This window comes from Ovis aries, unplaced genomic scaffold (genome assembly GCF_016772045.2).
Source record: "Ovis aries strain OAR_USU_Benz2616 breed Rambouillet unplaced genomic scaffold, ARS-UI_Ramb_v3.0 scaffold_87, whole genome shotgun sequence".
Lineage (NCBI taxonomy): Eukaryota > Metazoa > Chordata > Mammalia > Artiodactyla > Bovidae > Ovis > Ovis aries.
Window position 1 is genome coordinate 515,324 of NW_024599828.1, and position 22,109 is coordinate 537,432.

At 41.6% G+C, this 22,109-nt stretch overlaps 1 protein-coding gene across 1 annotated transcript in view; it reads right to left on the reverse strand.

Moving 5' to 3' along the window:
• Nucleotides 1–22,109, reverse strand: part of PAG3 (pregnancy-associated glycoprotein 3) — a 928,325-nt gene that overhangs the window by 142,953 nt on the left and 763,263 nt on the right.

The window sequence follows — 22,109 nt, forward strand, 5'->3', positions numbered from 1 at the left end:
GACAAAAGACGTAGGGACGGTGATCCATCCTGGGAAGGGAGTCTTAAAAAACAGAGAAGATTCCAAACACAGGAAACACTCTCACTGGTGAGTCTGTCACAAGCCTTGAAACCTTAGAGGGCAACATAAAGTGAAGCCGCTCAGTCGTGTCTGACCCTTTGCGACCCCGTGGACTGTAGCCTATCAGGCTCCTCCGTCCATGGGATTTTCCAGGCAAGAGTGCTGGAGGGTATTGCCATTTCCTTCTCCAGGGGATCTTCCCAACCGAGGAATCGAACCCCGGTCTCCTGGATTGCAGGCAGATGCTTTGCGCCACAAGAAAGCCCTTAGAGGGCAACATAAGTGGGAGGAAAAAATAAATAAATAATTTAAACCCACAGGTTACATGCCAAATGTAATGCCCAACTGCCAGCAGAGAAGCAGTGCAGATGCCTGCATCTGCCACTAGCAAGAGGGGGTGGGCAGGGTAGTGCGGGCTGCATTGCTTAGAGTAAGGACTGGGCCTGAATGCCCTGAGTGCAACCTGAGGGAACTAACTTGAGATAGCAAACCAGACCCTGGGATAGCTATCCCAGTGAAAAGCCCTAACTAAGACACTGCCTGGCCTGCTCACATTCAAAGGCGTGAGTAGAGGTAGCCGGCTGAGGACCAGCCCATCCGCTGCCAGAGACAGGGGAGCGAGGGCAGCCAGAGCCAGAAGGGGGCAATCTTGCCCCAGACAGTCATCATCTACCAAACTGCAAGCAGCAGCTGCTGCTGCTAAGCCGCTTTAGTTGTGTCTGACTCTGTGTGATCCGTTAGACGGCAGCCCACCAGGCTTCTCTGTCCCAGGGATTCTCCAGGCAAGAATACTGTAAGCAACCTTCGTTACTAACCAAGTCTTCTTGGGATTCTGGACGGTCAATATCCATCTGAGAAGGTGTGCCAGTTGTACATGCAGAAAACTGAGCAGCAGGGACGGGAGAGGCAATAAGTAGGAGTGACTGTCCTCGCCAAACACCTGATCACTTGAGCGGCTCGGACCTGGGAAGGGCACAAAACGCAGGCCCAACTGGGTCTACACCTTTGAGGAGTACCCAAGTACCTGAAATTAAGTGTCTTAGACCTGGGAAGTGCATGCAACCCAGGGCCCACCTCAGACAGTTCCCGGCAGAGTAACCTGGACTCTGAACAGTGTACACTGGGAAAGCACACACACCATGAGCAGGGGCAAACCCAGTGTGCCTGAGACACTGGGAGCATTCCCCACACGCACCAGTGATATTTGTTTGCAGTGTTCCTCCCTCCCCAAAGCACGAGTGAACAAGTGAGCCTAAAAAATTGTCCACCACCACCCCCTTTAGGCAGGGCAGAAATTAGATGCTGAAGAGACCAGCAAACAGAAGAAGCTAAAACAGAGGGAACCACCCTGGAAGTGACAGGTGCAATAGATTAAAGCCCTGCAGTTAGCACCTACTACATAGGAAGGGGCCTATAGTTCTCGACAAGTATAATCTGGATCAGGAAACTATCTGAAACTGAACTGACCCCACACTGCCCACAACAACACCAGAGAATGTCCTAGATATATTTTTACTACTTTCATTCTTTAAATGTAATTTTTTTCATTGTTAAGTCCTCTACTACTCCTTTAAATTTCATTTTTATAGCCTACTATTACTTTGAAGAAAAAAGACCCTATTTCTTAAAGCAAACTTCATATATATATATATATATATATATATAGATATATAGTTTTGTTTTGTTTTTTATTAATATTATATTTTTGAGAATCAAACCTCTATTCTAGATTTTTAATCTTTGCTTTTGGGAATTTGTTATCAAGTTTGTACCTTTAAGAACCCAATCTTCAGTAACCATTTTCACTTGGGACCGAGATCACTGGTCTGATTGCTCTCTCCCCCTTTGGATCTCCTTTTTTTCCACCAGGTCTCCTCTATCTCCTCGCTCCTCCTTCTCTTCTCTACCCAACTCTGTGAATCTCATTGTGTGTTCCGGACTGTTGAGAACACTTAGTTCAGTTCAGTTCAGTTCAGTCGCTCAGTTGTGTCCGACTTGTTGCGACCCCAGAATTGCAGCATGCCAGGCCTCCCTGTCAATCACCAACTCCCGGAGTTCACCCAGACTCACATCCATCGAGTCAGTGATGCCTTCAGTCATCGCATCCTCTGTCATCTCCTTCTCCTCCTGCTCCCTATCCCTCCCAGCATCAGAGTCTTTTCCAATGAGTCAACTCTTCTCATGAGGTGACCAAAGTACTGGAGTGTCAGCTTCAGTGTCATTCCTTCCAAAGAAATCCCAGGGCTGATCTCCTTCAGAATGGACTGTTTGGATCTCCTTTCAGTCCAAGGAACTCTCAAGAGTCTTCTCCAACACCGCAGTTCAAACGTATCAATTCTTCAGTGCTCAGCCTTCTTCACAGTCCAACTCTCACATCCATAACATGACTAATGGAAAAACCATAGCCTTGACTAGATGGACCTTAGTCAGCAAAGTAATGTCTCTGCTTTTTAATATACTATCTAGGTTAGTCATAACTTTTCTTCCAAGGAGTAAACGTCTTTTAATTTCATGGCTGCAATCACCATCTGCAGTGATTTTGGAGCCCCCAAAAATAAAGTCTGACACTTTTCCCACTGTTTCCCCATCTATTTCCCATGAAGTGATGGAACCGCATGCCATGATCTTCATTTTCTGAATGTTGAGCTTTAAGCCAAGGTTTCACTCTCCTCTTTTACTTTCTCCAAGAGGCTTTTGAGTTCCTCTTCACTTTCTGCCATAAGGGTGGTGTCATCTGCATATCTGAGGTTATTTATATTTTTCCTGGCAATCTTGATTTCAGCTTGTGTTTCTTCCAGTCCAGTGTTTCTCATGATGTACTCTGCATATTAATTAAATAAGCAGGATGAGAATATACAGCCGTGATATACTATTTTCCTATTTAAAACCAGTCTGTTTGTTGTTCCATGTCCAGTTCTAACTGTTGCTTCCTGACCTGCATACAGATTTTTCAAGAGGCAGGTCAGGTGGTCTGGTATTCCCCTCTCTCAGAATTTTCCACGGTTTATTGTGATAGACACAGTCAAGGGGTTTGGGATAGTCAATAAAGCATAAATGTATGTTTTTCTGGAACTCTATTGCTTTTTCCATGATCCAGTGGATGCTGGCAATTTGGTCCCTGGTTCCTCTGCCTTTTCCAAAAGTAGGCTGAACATCTGGAAGTTCATGGTTCATGTATTGCTGAAGCCTGGCTTGGAGAATTTTGAGCATTACTTTAATAGCGTGTGAGATGAGTGCAATTGTGCAGTAGTTTGAGCATTCTTTTGCATTGCCTTTCTTTGGGATTGGAATGAAAACTGACCTTTTCCAGTCCTGTGGACACTGCTGAGTTTTCCAAATTTGCTGGCATATTGAGTGCAGCACTATCACAGCAACATCTTTCAGGATTTGAAATAGCTCAACTGGAATTCCATCACCTCCACTAGCTTTGTTCGTAGTGATGCTTTCTAAGGCCCACTTGACTTCCCATTCCAGGATGTCTGGTTCTAGGTGAGTGATCACACCATAGTGATTATCTTGGTTGTGAAGATCTTTTTGTACAGTTCTGTGTTCTTGCCACGTCTTCTTAATATCTTCTGCTTCTGTTAGGTACATACCATTTCTGTCCTTTATCGAGCCCAGCTTTGCATGAAATATTCCCTTGGTATCTCTAATTTTCTTGAAGAGATCTCTAGTCTTCCCCATTCTGTTGTTTTCCTCTATTTCTTTGCATTGATCGCTCCAGAAGGCTTTCTTATCTCTTCTTGTTATTCTTTGGAACTCTGCATTCAGATGCTTATATCTTTCCTTTTCTCCTTTTTTCCTTTTCCGCTTCTCTTCTTTTCGCAGCTATTTGTAAGGCCTCCCCAGACAGCCATTTTGCTTTTTTGCATTTCTTCTCCATGGGGATGGTCTTGATCCCTGTCTCCTGTACAGTCTCATGAACCTCATTCCATAGTTCATCAGGCACTCTATCTATCAGATCTAGACCCTTAAATCTATTTCTCACTTCCACTGTATAATCATAAGGGATTTGATTTAGGTCATACCTCAATGGTCTAGCGGTTTTCCCTACTTTCTTCAATTTGAGTCTGAATGTGGCAATGAGGAGTTCATGATGTGATCCACAGTCAGCTCCTGGTCTTGTTTTTGTGGACTGTATAGAGCTTCTCCATCTTTGGCTGCAAAGAATATAATCAATCTGATTTTGGTGTTGACCATCTGATGATGTCCATGTGTAGAATCTTCTCTTGTGTTGTTGGAAGAGGGTGTTTTCTATGACCAGTACATTTTCTTGCAAAACTCTATTAGTCTTTGCCCTGCTTCATTCCGCATTCCAAGGTCAAATTTGCCTGTTACTCCAGATGTTTCTTGACTTTCTCCTTTTGCATTCCAGTCCCCTATAATGAAAAAGACATCTTTTTTTGGGTGTTAGTTCTAAAAGTTCTTGTAGGTCTTCATAGAACCGTTCAACTTCAGCTTCTTCAGCATTACTGGTTAGGTCATAGACTTGGATTACCATGATATTGAATGGTTTGCCTTGGAAATGAACAGAGATCATTCTGTTATTTTTGAGATTGCATCCAAGTAATGCATTTCAGACTCTTTTGTTGACCATGATGGCTACTCCATTTCTTCTAAGGTATTCCTGCCCGCAGTAGTAGATATAATGGTCATCTGAGTTAAATTCACCAATTCCCGTTCATTTTAGTTTGCTGATTCCTAGAATGTAGATGTTCACCCTTGCCATCTCTTGTTTGATCACTTCCAATTTGCCTTGATTCATGGACCTGACATTCCAGGTTCCTATGCAATATTGCTCTTTACAGCATCGGATCTTGCTTCTATCACTAGTCACATCCACAACTGGGTATTGTTTTTGCTTTGGCTCCATCCCTTCATTCTTTCTAGAGTTATTTCTCCACTGATCTCCAGTAGCATATTGGGCACTGAATGACCTGGGGAGTTTCTCTTACAGTATCCTATCATTTTGCCTTTTCATACTGTTCATGGAGTTCTCAAGGCAAGAATACTGAAGTGCTTTGCAGTTCCTTTCTCCAGTGGACCACATTCTATCAGACCTCACCACCATGACCCGCCCATCTTGGGTTGCCCATGGGCATGGCTTAGTTTTACTGAGTTAGACAAGGCTGTGGTCCTAGTGTGATTAGATTGACTAGTTTTCTGTGTGTGGTTTTAGTGTGTCTGCCCTCTGATGCCCTCTCGGAAAACCTACCATCTTACTTGGGTTTCTCTAAACTTGGGTGTGGGGTATCTCTTCACGGCTGTTCCAGCAAAGCTCAGCCACTGCTCCTTACCTTGGATGAGGTGTATCAACTCACCACCACCCTTCCTGACCTTCAACATGGGATAGCTCCTCTAGGCCCTCCTGTGGCAGCCACCGCTCCTTGGACGTGGGTTGGCTACTGGCTGGATCTGTCTCTCTCCTTTTCATTGACCCTTTACCCCTCTGGCCACCTCTGTCTCTTTCCTCCCTCTTCTCTTCTCTGTGTAACTCTGTGAACATCTCTGAGAGTTCCAGACTGTGGAGAGCACATAGGGAAGTGAGCACAAGTCAGCTTGCTTTCTCTCCTTTTGATTTCCTCTCTTCCACTCCTGGTCACCTCTACCTCCCTTACTCCCTCTTCTCTTCTCCATGTAACTCTGTGAACCTCTCTGGATGTCCCTCACTGTGGAGAAACTTTTCATCTTTAACCTATATGTTTTATCATTGGTGCTGTATAGATGGAGAAGTCTTGAGGCTATTATAAGAATAAGACTGAAAACCAGAGGCAGGAGGCTTACCTCCAAATCCTGAGAACACCAGAGAACTCCTGAATCCAGGGAACACTAATCGACAAGAACTCATCAAACTCCTCCATACCTACACTGAAACCAAGCACCATCCAAGGGCCAACAAGTTCCAGAGAAATGCATACCATGCAAATTCTCCAGCAACACAGGAAAATAGCCCTGAGTTTCAATATACAGGCTGTCCAAAGTCACTCCAAGCCCATGGACATCTCATAACTCATTACTGGACACTTCATTGAGCTACAGAGGGAAGAAATCCAGCTCCACCCACAAGAACACCAACACACGCTTGCCTAACCAGGAAACCTTGACAAGCCACCCGTCCAACCCCACCTACAGTGAGCAAACTCCACAATAAAGAAAACTCCACAAATTGCCAGAATCCGGAAAGGCAACGACAAACACAGCAATATAAACAAGAAGAAGAGGCTGACAAATACCCAGCAGGTAAAGGAACGGAATAAATGTCCACCAAACCAAACAAAAGATGAAGAGATAGGGAATATACCTGATAAAGAATTCAAAATAATGATAGTGAAAATGATCCAAAATCTTGAAAAGAATAAGGAAATACAGATAATAGCCTGGAGATAAAGATTGAGAAGATGCAAGAAAGGTTTAACAAAGACACAGAAGAAATTAAAAAGAGTCAATACATAATGAATAATGCAATAAATGAGATCAAGAACACTCTGGGGGGGACCATCAGTAGAATAATGGAGGCAGAAGTAAGGATAAGTGAGGTAGAAGTTAGAATGATAGAAATCAATGCAATAGACTTTAAAACAAAGGCTGACAGGGAAAAGAGACACAGATGTGTATAACGGACTTTTGGACTCAGAGGGAGAGGGAGAGGGTGGGATGATTTGGGAGAATGACATTCTAACATGTATACTATCATGTAAGAATTGAATCGCCAGTCTATGTCTGACGCAGGATGCAGCATGCTTGGGGCTGGTGCATGGGGATGACCCAGAGAGATGTTATGGGGAGGGAGGTGGGAGGGGGGTTCATGTTTGGGAACGCATGTAAGAATTAAAGATTTTAAAATTTAAAAAATAAAAAACTAAAAAAAAAAAAGAAACAACAACACAAAAAAAATTAAAAAAAATAAAACAAAGGCTGTGAAAAGAGACAAAGAAGGACAATAAATAATGATCAAAATATCAATCCAAGAAGAAGATATAACAGTAGTAAATATAAAGGCACCCACAATAGGAGCACTGCAATATGTAAGACAATGCTAACAAGTATGAAAGGGGAAATTAACAATAACACAATTGTCAGGATCTGTGTTAGGCATTACTGACAAATTGGATGCACAGCCCTGACACCCTCTCCTCATTCTGCAGACACGGACCTGGGATAAAGGAGTTAGGTCTTGTGATTCTGACTTGTTCTTTCCTTTCTTCCATTGAGTTGACTGGAAAGAATGTTAAGGTGCTTATTGTTCTTGAGAGAAACATGAGAAAGCACAAAGCCTTCTGCAGTTGTGCCCAGAAAATAATTTATAAAGTGACCATTGACATTTGTTCAAGGACCTTTACACAGAATGTTCCAGGATGAGCCCATTGGCCGCAGCTTGAGGCCATGGGAAAGATTGTTTTCTGAGACCTGTTTCTGAGGGAAATATTTATGGCAAAACAAGTTTGCTGAGTTTAGGGTTTATAAATAATTAAGAATAGCTAGAAGCCTTTTTAGGAGAAAATGATCATAAGATGCTAGGGGCAAACAGGATTTAGAAAGATAGCAAATAAACTGAGGAATGTGGAATGAGTTACAATGTAATCACAAGTTAAGTATAGGACACAGAAGAGAAAGTAGATAACAGATAGTAAATCGGATTCTGACATATTGAGTGCAGCATTTTCACAGCATCATCTTTCAGGATTTGAAACAGCTCAACTGGAATTCAATCACATCCACTAGCTTTGTTCACAGTGATGCTTTCTAAGGCCCACTTGACTTCACACTCCAAGATGTCTTGCTCTAGATTAATGATGACATCATCATGATTATCTGGATCGTGAAGATCTTTTTTGTAGAGTTCTTCCGTGTATTCTTGCCACCTCTTCTTAATACCTTCTGCTTCTGTTAGGTCCAGACCATTTCTGTCTTTTATCAAGCCCATCTTTGCATGAAATGTTCCCTTGGTATCTCTAATTTTCTTGAAGAGATCTCTAGTCTTCCCCATTCTGTTTTCCTCTATTTCTTTGCATTGATCGCTGAAGAAGGCTTTCTTATCTCCTCTTGCTATTCTTTGGAACTCTGCATTCAGATGCTTATATCTTTCCTTTTTTCTGTTGCTATTCACCTCTCTTCTTTTCACAGCTATTTGTAAGGCCTCCCCAGACAGCCATTTTGCTTTTTTGCATTTCTTCTCCATGGGGATGGTCTTGATCCCTGTCTCCTGTACAATGTCATGAACCTCATTCCATAGTTCATCAGGCACTCTATCTATCAGATCTAGACCCTTAAATCTATTTCTCACTTCCACTGTATAATCATAAGGGATTTGATTTAGGTCATACCTCAATGGTCTAGCGGTTTTCCTACTTTCTTCAATTTGAGTCTGAATGTGGCAATGAGGAGTTCATGATGTGATCCACAATCAGCTCCTGGTCTTGTTTTTGTGGACTGTATAGAGCTTCTCCATCTTTGGCTGCAAAGAATATAGTCAATCTGATTTTGGTGTTGACCATCTGGTGATGTCCATGTGTAGAATCTTGTGTTGTTGGAAGAGGGTGTTGACTATGACCAGTGCATTTTCTTGGCAAAACTCTATTAGTCTTTGCCCTGCCTCATTCCACAATCCAAGGTCAAATTTGCCTGTTACTCCAGGTGTTTCTTGACTTTCTCCTTTTGCATTCCAGTCCCCTATAATGAAAAGGACATCTCTTTTGCATGTTAGTTCTAAAAGGTCTTGTAGGTCTTCATAAAACCGTTCAACTTCAGCTTCTTCAGCATTACTGGTTGGGTCATAGACTTGGATTACCATGATATTGAATGGTTTGCCTTGGAAATGAACAGAGATCATTCTGTTATTTTTGAGATTGCATCCAAGTAATGCATTTCAGACTCTTTTGTTGACCATGATGGCTACTCCATTTCTTCTGAGGGATTCTTGCCCGCAGTAGTAGATATAATGGTCATCTGAGTTAAATTCACCCATTGCAGTCCATTTTAGTTCACTGATTCCTTGAATGTCGACGTTCACTCTTGCCATCTCTTGTTTGATCACTTCCAATTTGCCTTGATTCATGGACCTGACATTCCAGGTTCCTATGCAGTATTGCTCTTTACAGCATCAAATCTTGCTTCTATCACCAGTCACATCCACAGCTGGGTATTGTTTTTGCTTTGGCTCCATCCCTTCATTCTTTCTAGAGTTATTTCTCCACTGATCTCCAATAGTGGGCACCTAATGACCTGGGGAGTTCTTCTTTTGGTATCCTATCATTTCACCTTTTCATACTATTCATGGGGTTCTCAAGGCAAGAATACTGAAGTGGCTTGCCATTCCCTTCTCCAGTGGACCACATTCTGTCAGGCCTCTCCACCATGACCCGCCCATCTTGGGTTGCCCTGCAGGCATCTCCTGGTTTCATTGAGTTAGACAAGGCTGTGGTCCTAGTGTGATTAGATTAACTAGTTTTCTGTGAGGGTGGTTTCAGTGTGTCTGCCCTTTGATGCCCTCTTGTAACACCTACCATCTTACTTGGGTTTCTCTTACGTTGGGCATGGGGTATCTCTTCACGGCTGCTCCAGCAATGCACAGCCGCTGCTCCTTACCTTGGACAAGAGGTATTTCCTTACCGCCGCCGTTCCTGATCTTCAACGTGGGATAGCTCCTCTAGGCCCTCCTGTGCCTGTGCAGACACCGGTCCTCGGGTTGCGCCTCCCCGACGCAGGCCCTGGCTTCGGGCATGGGTGGCTCTTCCCTGTTGCTGCCCCTGGCCTCGGGCTCAGGGTGGCTACTCAGGGTCACCGCCCCTGGCCTCGGGTGCGAGGTGGCTTCTCCCGGTCGCCCCTGATCTTAGACTCAGGGTGTCTCCTCCCGGCCGCCACTGAACTCGGATGCGGGGTAACTCCTCTCGGCCACCACCCCGACCTCAGACGCGGGGTAGCTCCTCCTGGCCGCCGCCCCTGACCTCGGACGCAGGGTAGCTCCTCTCGACCGTTCCTGCGCCATTGCAGCCTGGCACACTAGGCCGCTGCCCCTAACCTCGAATGCAGGGTAGCTCCTCTCAGCGCTGGCTGGCAGCCGCCTGTGCTTAAGTGCGCCAGCTGGCAGCCACCTGCACTTAAGTGGGCCGGCTGGCAGCTGCCTGCACTTAAGTGCGCCAGCACACTGTTTCAAATTCTGAAGATGATGCAGTGAAAGTGCTGCACTCAATATGCCAGCAAATTTGGAAAACTCAGCAGTGGCCACAGGACTGGAAAAGGTCAGTTTTCTTTCCAATTCCAAAGAAAGGCAATGCAAAAGAATGCTCAAACTACTGCACAATTGCACTCATCTCACATACTAGTAAAGTAATGCTCAAAATTCTCCAAGCCAGACTTCAGCAATACGTGAACCGTGAACTCCCTGATATTCATGCTGGTTTTAGAAAAGGCAGAGGAACCAGAGATCAAATTGCCAACATCCGCTGGATCATGGAAAAAGCAAGAGAGTTCCAGAAAATCATCTATTTCTGTTTTATTGACTATCCCAAAGCCTTTGACTGTGTCTATCACAATAAACTGTGGAAAATTCTGAAAGAGATGGGCATACCAGACCGCCTAACCTGCCTCTTGAGAAACTGTATGCAGGTCAGGAAGCAACAGTTAGAACTGGACATGAAATAACAGACTGGTTCCAAACAGGAAAAGGAGTACATCAAGGCTGTATATTGTTACCCTGCTTATCATGAGAAACGCTGGACTGGAAGAAACACAAGCTGGAATCAAGATTGCTGGGGAAAATATCAATAACCTCAGATATGCAGATGACACCACCCTTATGGCAGAAAGTGAAGAGGAACTAAAAATCCTCTTGATGAAAATGAAAGAGGAGAGCGAAAAAGTTGGCTTAAAGCTCAACATTCAGAAAATGAAGATCATGGCATCTGGTCCCATCACTTCATGGGAAATAGATGGGGAAACAGTAGAAACAGTGTCAGACTTTATTTTTTGGGGCTCCAAAATCACTGCAGATGGTGACTGCAGCCATGAAATTAAAAGATGCTTACTCCTTGGAGGGAAAGTTATGAGCAACCTAGACAGTATATTCAAAAGCAGAGACATTACTTTGCTGACTAAGGTCCGTCCTGTCAAGGCTATGGTTTTTCCTGTGGTCATGTATGGATGTGAGAGTTGGACTGTGAAGAAGGCTGATCGCCAAGGAATTGATGCTTTTGAACTGTGGAGTTGGAGAAGACTCTTGAGAGTCCCTTGGACTGCAAGGAGATCCAACCAGTCCGTTCTGAAGGAGATCAGCCCTGGGATTTCTTTTGGAAGGAATGATGCTAAAGCTGAAGCTCCAGTATTTTGGCCACCTCATGTGAAGATTTGACTCGTTGGAAAAGACTCTGATGCTGGGAGGGATTGAGGGCAGGAGGAGAAGGGGACGACCGAGGATGAGATGGCTGGATGGCATCACGTACTCGATGGACGTGAGTCTGAGTGAACTCCAGAAGATGGTGATGGGCAGGGAGGCCTGGCATGCTGCGATTCATGGGATCGCAAAGAGGCAGACACGGCTGAGCGACTGAACTGAACTGAAAGCGGTTTCTGAGAGAATCGCTGAAGCAGGAACTCTGTTTGTAGGACAACAGTGATTTCTGGAGACAATAAATCTGGGTGGGGGAAACTAAAAATGTCAAACCTCTGACTCAACGCTTTGGTCAAAGTATGAAAGAAAACTTGAAGTTTGAAAGAAACATATAGTTCCATACTTTGAGTCAGAGGCCACATCATCATCTGCCAACACTGCTCACCCCTTCAGGCTAATTCCCTGGCTGCTGGAGCTGGACTCCAGCACACAATAATAGTGGTAGACTTTAATACCGCAGTCACACTTATGGCTTGATCAACTAAACTGAAAATTAACAAGGAAACACAAACTTTAAATGATACAATAGACCTTTTAGTCCTAATTGATATCTATAGGACATTTCACCCCAAAACAATGAATTTCACCTTTTTTCAAGTGCACACGGAACCTTCTGCAAGATAGATCACATCCTGGGCCATAAATGTAGCCTTGGTAAATTCAAAAAAGAAAAAAAAAATGAAATCATTCCAAGCATCTTTTCTGGCCACAATTCAGTAAGATAGATCTCAAATATAGGAGGAAAACTATTAAAAATTCCAACATATGGAGGCTGAACAACGTGCTAATGAATAACCAACAAATCACAGAAGAAATAAAAAATGAAATCAAAATATGCATAGAAATGAATGAAATTGAAAACACAACAACCCAAACCCTCTGGGACACTGTAAAAGCAATGTTGAAGGGGAAGGTTCATAGTAATACAGGCATACCTCAAGAAACAAGACAAAAGTCAAGTAAGTAACCTAACTCTACATCTAAAGCAACTAGAAATGGAAGAAATGGAGAACCCCAGTGTTAGTAGAAAGAAAGATTCTTCAAAATTCAGGCAGACATACATGCAAAAGAAACAAAAGAGACCATAGCAAAAATCAACAAAGCCAAAACTGGTTCTTTGAGAGGATAAATAAAATTGACAGACCATTAGCCAGATTCATCAAAAAACATAGGGACAAAAATCAAATCAATAAAATTAGAAATCAAAATGGAGAGATCACAACAGACAACACAGAAATAACAACAGACAACACAGAAATACAAAGGATCATAAGAGACTACTATCAGCAATTATATGCCAATAAAATGGACAACATGGAAGAAATGGACAAATTATTAGAAAAACATAACTTTCCAAAACTGATCCAGGAAGAAATAGAAAATCTTAACAGACCCATCACAAGCATGGAAATTGAAACTGTAATCAGAAATTTTCCAGCAAACAAAAGCTTAGGACCAGATGGCTTCCTAGCTGAATTCTACCAAAAATTTAGAGAAGAGCTAACACCTATGCTACTCAAACTCTTCCCGAAAGTTGCAGACAAAGGTCAACTTACAAACTCATTCTATGAGGCCACCATTACCTTAATACCAACACTGACAAAGATTCCACAAGAAAAAGGAAACTACAGGCCAGTATCACCGATGAACATAGATGCAAAAAATCCTTAACAGAATCCTAGCAATCACAATTCAAAAAGACGTTAAAAAAATCATATATCATGACCAAGTGGGCTTATCCCAGGGATGCAAAGATTCTTCAATATCTGCAAATCAATCAATGCAATACACCACATTAACAAATTGAAAAAGAAGAATCATACGATTATCTCAATAGACGCAGAGAAAGCCTTTGACAAAATTCAACATCCATTTATGATAAAAACTCTCCAGAAAGCAGGAATAGAAGGAACATGCCTCAACATATTAACAGCTACATATGACAAACCCATAGCAAACATTATCCTCAATGGTGAAAAATGGAAAGCATTTCCCCTAAAGTCATGAACAACCAAGGGGGCTCACTCTCACCACTACTATTCAGCATAGTTTGGGAAGTATTGGCCAAAGCAATCAGAACAGAAAAAGAAATAAAAGGAATCCAAATTGGAAAAGAAGAAGTAAAACTCTCACTGTTTGCAGAGGACATGATCCTCTACATAGAAAACCCTAAAGACTCCACCAGAAAATTATTAGGGCTAAATAATATCTTAAAGTTGCAGGATATAAAATCAACACACAGAAATTCCTTGCATTCTTATACACTAATAATGAGGAAATAAAAAGAGAAATTAAGGAAACAATTCCTTTCCCCATTGCAAGGAAAGATTAAAATACTTAGGACTATATCTACCTAAAGAAACTAAAGACCTGTATATAGAAAACTATAAAACACTGGTGAAAGAAATCAATGAGGACACTAATAGATGGAGAATATACCGTGTTCATGGATCAGAAAAATCAATATAGAGAAAATGAGTATACTACCCCAAAACAATCTACAGATTCAATGGAAACCTTACCAAGCTACCAATGGTATTTTTCACACAGCTAGAACTAATAATTTCACAATTTGTATGGAAATACAAAAAACCTCAAATAGCCAAAGCAATCTTGACAAAGAAGAATGGAACTGGAGGAATCAACCTGCCTGACTTCAGGCTCTACTACAAAGCCACAGTCATCAAGACAGTATGGCACTGGCACAAAGACAGAAATATAGATCAATGGAACAAAATAGAAAGCCCAGAGATAAATCCATGCACCTATGGACACCTTATCTTTGACAAAAGAGGCAAGAATATACAATGGAGAAAAGACAATCTCTTTAACAAGTGGGGTTGGGAAAACTGGCCCACCACTTGTAAAAGAATGAAACTAGAACACTTTCTAACACCATACACAAAAATGAACTCAAAATGGATTAAAGATCTAAACGTACAACCAGAAACTATAAAACTGCTAGAGGAAAACATAAGCAAAACACTCTCCGACATAAATCACAGCAGGATCCTCTATGACCCACCTCGCAGAATATGGGAAATAAAAGCAAAAAGAAAACAAATGAAACCTAATTAAAATTGAAAGCTCCTCCACAACCAAGGAAACTATAAGTGAGGTGAAAAGACACCCCTCAGAATGGGAGAAAATAATAACAAATAAAGAAACTGACAAAGAATTAATCTCAAAAATATAGAAGCAACTCCAGCAGCTCAATCCCAGAAGAAAAAAAAAAAAGACCCAAAAAAGGGCTAAAAAAACTAAACAAACATTTCTCCAAAGAAGACATACAGATGGCTAACAAACACGTGAAAAGGTGCTCAACATCACTCATTATCAGAGAAATGCAAATCAAACCACAATGAGGTACCATTTCACGCTATTCAGAATGGCTGCTATCCAAATGTCTACAAGCAATAAATGCTGGAGAGGGTGTGGAGAAAAGGGAAATCTCTTACACTGTTGGTGGGAATGCAAACTAGTACAGCCACTATGGAGAACAGTGTGAAGATTCCTTTAAAAAGTGGAAATATAACTGTCTTATGATCCAGCAATCCCACTACTGGGCATAATCACCCAGGAAACCAAATTGAAAGATACAGGTGCACCCCAATGTTCATTGCACCACTGTTTATAATAGCTAGGAGATGGAAGCAACCTAGATATCCATCAGCAGATGAATGGATTAGAAAGCTGTGGTACATATACACAATGGATCATTACTCAGCCATTAAAAAGAATACCTTTGAATCAGTTCTAATGAAGTGGATGAAACTGGAGCCTATTTTACAGAGTGAAGTAAGCCAGAAAGAAAAACACCAATACAATATACAACACATATATATGAAAATTAGAAAGATGGTAATGATAACCCTGTATGTGAGACAGCAAAAGAGACACAGATATATAGAATAGTCTTTTGGACTCTGTGGGAAAGGGAGAAGGTGGGATGATTTGGGAGAATGGCATTGAAACATGAATATTATCATATGTGAAATGAATCACCAGTCCAGGTTTGATGCATGACAGGATGCTTGGGGCTGGTGCACTGGGATGACCCAGAGGGATGGAATAGGGATGGAGGTGGGAGAGGGGTTCAGGATGAGAAACATGTGTACACCTGTGATGGATTCATGTCAATGTATGGCAAACCAATACAATATTGTAAAGTAATTAGCCTCCAATTAAAATAAATAAATTTATATTTAAAATGAGTAATTTGCACACTGGTTGGTGGAGACACAATTAGACTTGGTTCAATTTGAGACTCAAGGATTTTTCCCTATAATTCAGACCAATACTATCAACTCTCTGCAGAAGACTGGAGGGGTATCACCTGTACCTTCCAATAGTTCTCTGTGTGTAGCTCTCTCTTGTGAACTCTAACTATATAGAGTCATAAATCTCTCTTCTTGGGGAGACTTTGTCTCTGCCTAGGTATACCTTCCATGTATGTGTTGGAAACTATTTCTAGAGTTGGGGCAATTGTAGAACTCTGCTTGCTTGCTCCCCACCTCAGGAATCCATTCTCTGCTGACAGATGTTTAATGTAAAACAATGTTCTTTCATTTGTCTTTTCTACTTTGGAGTTATTTGAGACAGGAATATAAATGTGTCCTTTACTCCTTTATGTCGATTAAAATGGAGGTCCCCCTGCAATCAGAACTCACTGAATGCTTTGTGAATGCTAGGCACTGACTTCTGTGCATGGGTGCAATCTTGATAGAGGATATGTGTTGAGGCCTTAGGGAGCCCCAGTCTTGCTGGAGAAACATGCCCATTAGAAATAGTATTTGCTATGTGATATGTTCAGTTCAGTTCAGTCGCTCAGTCATGTCTGACTCTTTGCAACACCATGGACTGCAGCACGCCAGGGCTCACTGTTCTTCACCAACTCCTGGAGCTTGGACAAACTCATGTCCATCGAGTTGGTGATTCCATCCAACCATCTCATCCTCTGTCAACCTCTTTCTTCCTGCCTTCAATCTTGCCCAGTAACAGGGTCTTTTCTAATGTGTCAGTTCTTCACATCAGTTGGCTAAAGTATTAAAGTTCAATTTCAGCATTGGTCCTTCCAATGAATATTCAGGATTGGTTTCCTTTAGGATGACTGTGTGGATCTCCTTGCATTCTAAGGGACTCCCATGTGTCTTGTCCAACACCAGAGTTCAAAACCATCAATTCTTCGCTCACCATTCTTTATGGTGCAACTGTCACATCTATACATCACAACTGGAAAAATCATAGCTTTTATTATACTGAACTTTTTCAGCAAAGTAATGTCTCTACTTTTAAAATATTTGTTAGGGTTTGTCACAGTTTTTCTTCAAAGGAGCAAGCATCTTTTAATTTCATGACTGCAGTCATCATTTACAGTGGTTTTGGAGCCCCTGAAAATAAAGTCTGTCACTGTTTCCAAAGTTTCCCCACCTATTTGCCATGAAGTGATGGGACCAAATGCCATGATCTTCATTTTCTGATTGTGAAGTTTAGACAAGATGTTTCACTCTCCTATTTCACTTTCATCAAGAGGCTCTTTAGTTCCTCTTCAATTTCTGCTCTGAGAGTGGTGTCATCTGCATATCTGAGGCTGTTGATATTTCTCCCAGCAATCTTGATTCCAGCTTGTGCTTCATGCAGTTGGGCATTTCACATGATGTAGTCTGCATATAAGTTAAATAAGCAAGGTGACAATATACAGCCTTTACATACTCCATTCCCGAATTGGAACCAGTCTCTTGTTCCATGTTCAGTTCTAACTGTTGTTTCTTGACCTGCATACAGATTTCTCAGAAGGCAGGTAAGGTGGTCTGGTATTCACTTCTCTGTAAGTTTTCCACAGTTTGTTGTGATCCACATAGTCAAAGGCTTTTGCATGGTGAATAAAGCAGAAGCAGGTGTTTTTCGAGAATCCTCTTGCTTTTTCTATCATCCAATGAATGTTGGCAGTTTGATCTCTGGTTCTTCTGTTTTTTCTCAATCCAGCTTGAACATATGGAATTTCACAGTTCATGTTTTGTTGAAAACTTGCTTGGAGAAATTACTTTGGTAGCATGTGACAAGAGTGCAACTGTGGGGTAGCTGAAAATTCTTTAAAATCACCTCTTATGAGGATTGCAAGGAAAACGACTTTTTCAGTCCTGTGGTCACTGCTGAGTTTTCCACATTTGCTGGCATATTCAGTGCAGCACTTGAACAGCATCATCTTTAAAGATCTGATATAGCTCTACTGCAATGCCATCACACCCACTAGATTTGCTCTTAGTGATGCTTCTGTAAACCCATTTGACTTCACATTTCAGGATTGTCTAGCTCTAGGTGAGTGATCACACCATGGTGGTTATCTGGGTCATTAATGTCTTTTTTGTGCAGTTCTTCTATGTATTCTTTCAACCTCTTCTTAATATATTCTGCTTCTGTTTGGTCCATCCCCTGTCTCTCTTTTATTGTGCCCATCTTTGCCTGAAACATTCCCTCCCTATCTCTAATTTTCTTGAAGAGATCTCTGATATTTGCCATTCTAATGTTTTCCTCTATTTCTTTCACTGATCACTTAGGAAGGCTTTTTAATAATCTCTTCTTGCTATTCTTTGGAACTCTGCATTCAGATGGGTATGTCTTTCTTTTCTCCTTTGTCTTTTGCTTCTCTTCTTTTCTAAGTTATTTCTAAGGCCTCCTCAGACAGCCATTTTGCCTTTTTGCATTTCTTTTTGTTTGGGATGGTCTTGATGTGGTATGTACAGATCAAAAAATGAAGATCATGGCATCCAGTTCCATCACTTCATGGCAAATACCTGGAAAAACAATGAAAACAGTGACAGGCTTTATTTTCCTGGGCTTCAAAATCACTGTACATAGTGACCACAGTTGTGGAAAAAAAAAAAAAAAGATGCTAGCTCCTTGGAAGAAAGGCTATGAAAAACCACACAGCATACTAAAAAGCAGAGACATTAGTTTGCCAGTAAAGTTCTGTATAGTCAAACCTATGGTTTTTACCAGAAATCGTGAGTGGATGTGAGAGTGGGACCATAAAGAAAGCTGAGTACCAAAGAATTGATGATTTTAAACTGTGCTGTTGAATAAGACTCTTTAGAGTCCCATGGACTGCAAGGAGATTCCACCAGTCCATGCTAAAGGAAATAAGTCCTGAATATTCACTGGGAGGACTGATGCTGAAAATGAACCTCCAATACTTTGGCCAATTGATACGAAGAACTGACTCATGAGAAAAGACACTGATGCAGGGAAAGATTAAAGACAGAAGGCAAAGGGGAAGACAGAAGACGAAATTGTTGGGTGGCATCACCGACCTGATGAACATGAGCCTGAGCAATCTCTGGGAGTTGATGTTGGACAGGGAAACTTGTCCATCTCCTGCACCCCATGATATAGCAAAGAGTTGGACATGACTGAAAGACTGAACTGAACTAATGTACAGAGGACATCAGGGAGCAGGCAGAAGTCTCTGGGGTCCAGTCAAGCCTGTGGCCCTGGTGGGAGTGGTGAAAGGTCTAGGTGGAAGGGGAGGCTTCCCATCCTCTGGTGCACATGCTTGAATCGAAGGCAAGGAGCACAAGATTTTGAATGTGTTACCAAATATTGTTTTGTAAAAAACAAACTAACAAACAAAAAAACCTGCTTTCTGCAGGAGTGAGAACTCTGACTGAGTCTGTTCTCTAGATTATATTGAGGGATGTGGAAGGAATCTGGAGTTGGCTGAGTCTGCAAAAATTAAGTGACCAGCTGCTGAAGGGCCAGGCTGATGGTAGACATTCTGCACTAGATGGAAAACAAATCCAGAGAAAAAGTGTCCCTTCTGGAGTGTATGCCAATGTATCATATTATTTAAGCAGATCAGTTCAATGGTATTTTGGGGCAAGCAAGAAATGCATGATGGGTGGTTTGCTTTTGTCAATTCCTGTGGGTAGTTAGATGAGTAAATGTTTGGTTACTTAATTGCATAGTTGGAATTAAGCTTAGGAAATAAAACTACATTAGGTCTACACATATTTCGACATTAAACAGCAAGCATAGGATGGTTACTAAGGCAAATATAGATAATTTAAACATGAGGGGCCAAATGGGGAAAGATCCCTTTAACAGGCTGAGACTGGACTATACAGGTTGTCGTAGTTTTTGCTATGAAAAGTAGCCATAACAGCTACTTGTTGCTGGAGATGTGGGAAACTGACAAGAGACCAAGAGCCTTTATGACTGTCCTTGCAGTGTGATTTCAGGGGAGAAGCATTGACAAGGAAAGGCTGACTGGTAGGGCTGAGGAAGGGAGTAATCTGAGACAGTAATCATTAGCTCTTGTCTGAGCCCAGAAAAGAGAAGCATTGGCTCAGAGTTCTGGGTCAGGGTTCAGAAATAAATGTCATTTGGCTTGAATCAATATTTAGCCTTGTGGATGACAGTCATTACTTCTAAACAGAAGATTTCCTTCTCCCCAGGTGCAGAATAATTCATATTTGTTCCAGACTGAGGAACCCAGAAAGTCCTCTCAGGGCCACTTCCTCTTTGCAGGCACACATACAATCTAGAAGGTGGAATTATCATCATGGTGCCCATTTTCCAGATGAGAAAACTGAGGTTAAGAGACTTGATGAAGCTCACACAGCTAAGCATGTAAAAAGACAAGCACAAACCCAGGGCAACAGTCCTCAAATTGTGTGTTTTTCTCCACACCTACTGGGAGTGGTGGGTGGTGATCTGGAAGCAATGCTTAGGCAGAAGCAAACAATATTCACGTTTAAATTGAAGAAAGTAAGGAAAACCACTAGAACATTCAGCTATGACCTAAATCAAATACCATATGATAATATAGTGGAGATGGAAAATCGATTCAAAGAATTAGGTCTGTTAGTCTGAAGAACTATGGATGGAGGTTTGTAACATTGTGCAGGAAGTGGTCATCAAAACCATCCTCAAGAAAAACAAATGTGAGAAGGCAAAGTGGTTGCCTGAGGAGGCCTTAAAAATAGCTGAGAAAATAAGAGAAGTGAAAGGCAAAGGAGAAAGGGAAAGATATACTAAATGGAATGCAGACTTCCAGAAAAGAGCAAGGAGAGATAAGAAAGTCTTCATAAGTAAATAGTGCAAGAATTAGAAGAGAATAATAGAATTGTAAAGAGTATAGATCTCTTCAAGCAAAGTGGAGATACCAGGGGAACACTTCATGCAAAGATGGGCACAATAAAGGACAGAAAAGTCAAAGACCTAACAGAAGCAGATGAGATTAGAAGAGGCGGCAAGAATGCACAGAAGAACTGTCCAAAAATGGTCATAAAACTGGGATAGGGATCGTGCTTGGGTCACTCATGTAAAACCAGATATAGTGGAGTATGAAGTCAAGTGGGCCTTAGGAAGCATCACTACAAACAATGATAGGAGAGGTGATGGAACTCCAATTGAGCTATTTAAAAATCCTAAAGAATGAGGCTGCAAAAGTGCTGCATTCAATATGCCAGCAAATTTGGAAAACTCAGCGGTGGCCACAGTGCTGGAAAAGGTCAATTTTCATTCCAATCCAAAAGAAAGGCAATTCCAATGAAAGTTCAACCTATCGTGCAATTGCATGCATCTCATTTGCTAGCAAAGTAATGCTCAAAATCCTTCAAGCTAAGCTTCAACACTACATGAATTGAGAACTTCCAGATGTACAAACTGGTTTGAAGAACCAGAGATCAAATTGATAATATCCATTGGATCATAGAGAAAGCAAGGGAATCCCAGAAAACATTTCTGTCTGCTTCACTGATTATGGTACAGCCTTTCACATAAAGGACCACAACAAATTGTGGAAAGTTCTTAAGGAAATGGGAGTACCAGATCACCTTTCCTGTCTCCTGAAATGTCTGTATGTAGGTCAAAAACAGGCAGTTAGAATCAGACACAGAACAACTGAAAGCTTTAAAACTGGGAAAGAAGCGTGACAGGGTGTACATTCTCACTCTGGTTACTTAACGTCTATATAGGAGACATAAATCCCAGGCTGGAATAAAGATTACTGGAAAAAATATCAACATCTACAGATATGAAGATGGCACTGCCCTAATGTTAGAAAACAAAGAAGAACTAAAGTGCCTCTTGATGAAGAGAGGAGATGCAAAAACTGGCTTAAAACTCAACATTCAAAGAAACTCTTCACAAAAACATACTCAACATTCATGGCATCCGGTCCCACCACATCATGGCATATAGATGAGGGAAACGTGGAACCAGTGGCAGATATTATTTTCTTGGGCTCCAAAATCACATTGGACCTTGACTACAGCCAAAAATTAAAAGACACTTTCTTCTTGGAAGGAAGAAAATCTATGAAAAACCTGTACAGTGTATTAAAAAGCAGAGCCTCACTTTGCTACAGAGGTCTGTAGTGTCAAAGCTATGATATTTCCAGTAATCATATATAGATGACCGATCTGGACCATAAGAAAGGGTGAATGACAGAGAATTAAGCTTTTGAACTGTGGTGCTTGAGAAGATTCTTGAGAGTCCCTTATACAACAAGGAGATCAAACCAGTCAATCTGAAAAGACATAAACCTGTGACTCCTGCTGACTCAGCTGAGGCATCTACTGAGGGCCTCCAGGTGGAAAGAATGGATTCTTCCACCGCAGAAGAGCCTAACCATGGCAGCTCCAAGCAAATACTTTGTAGC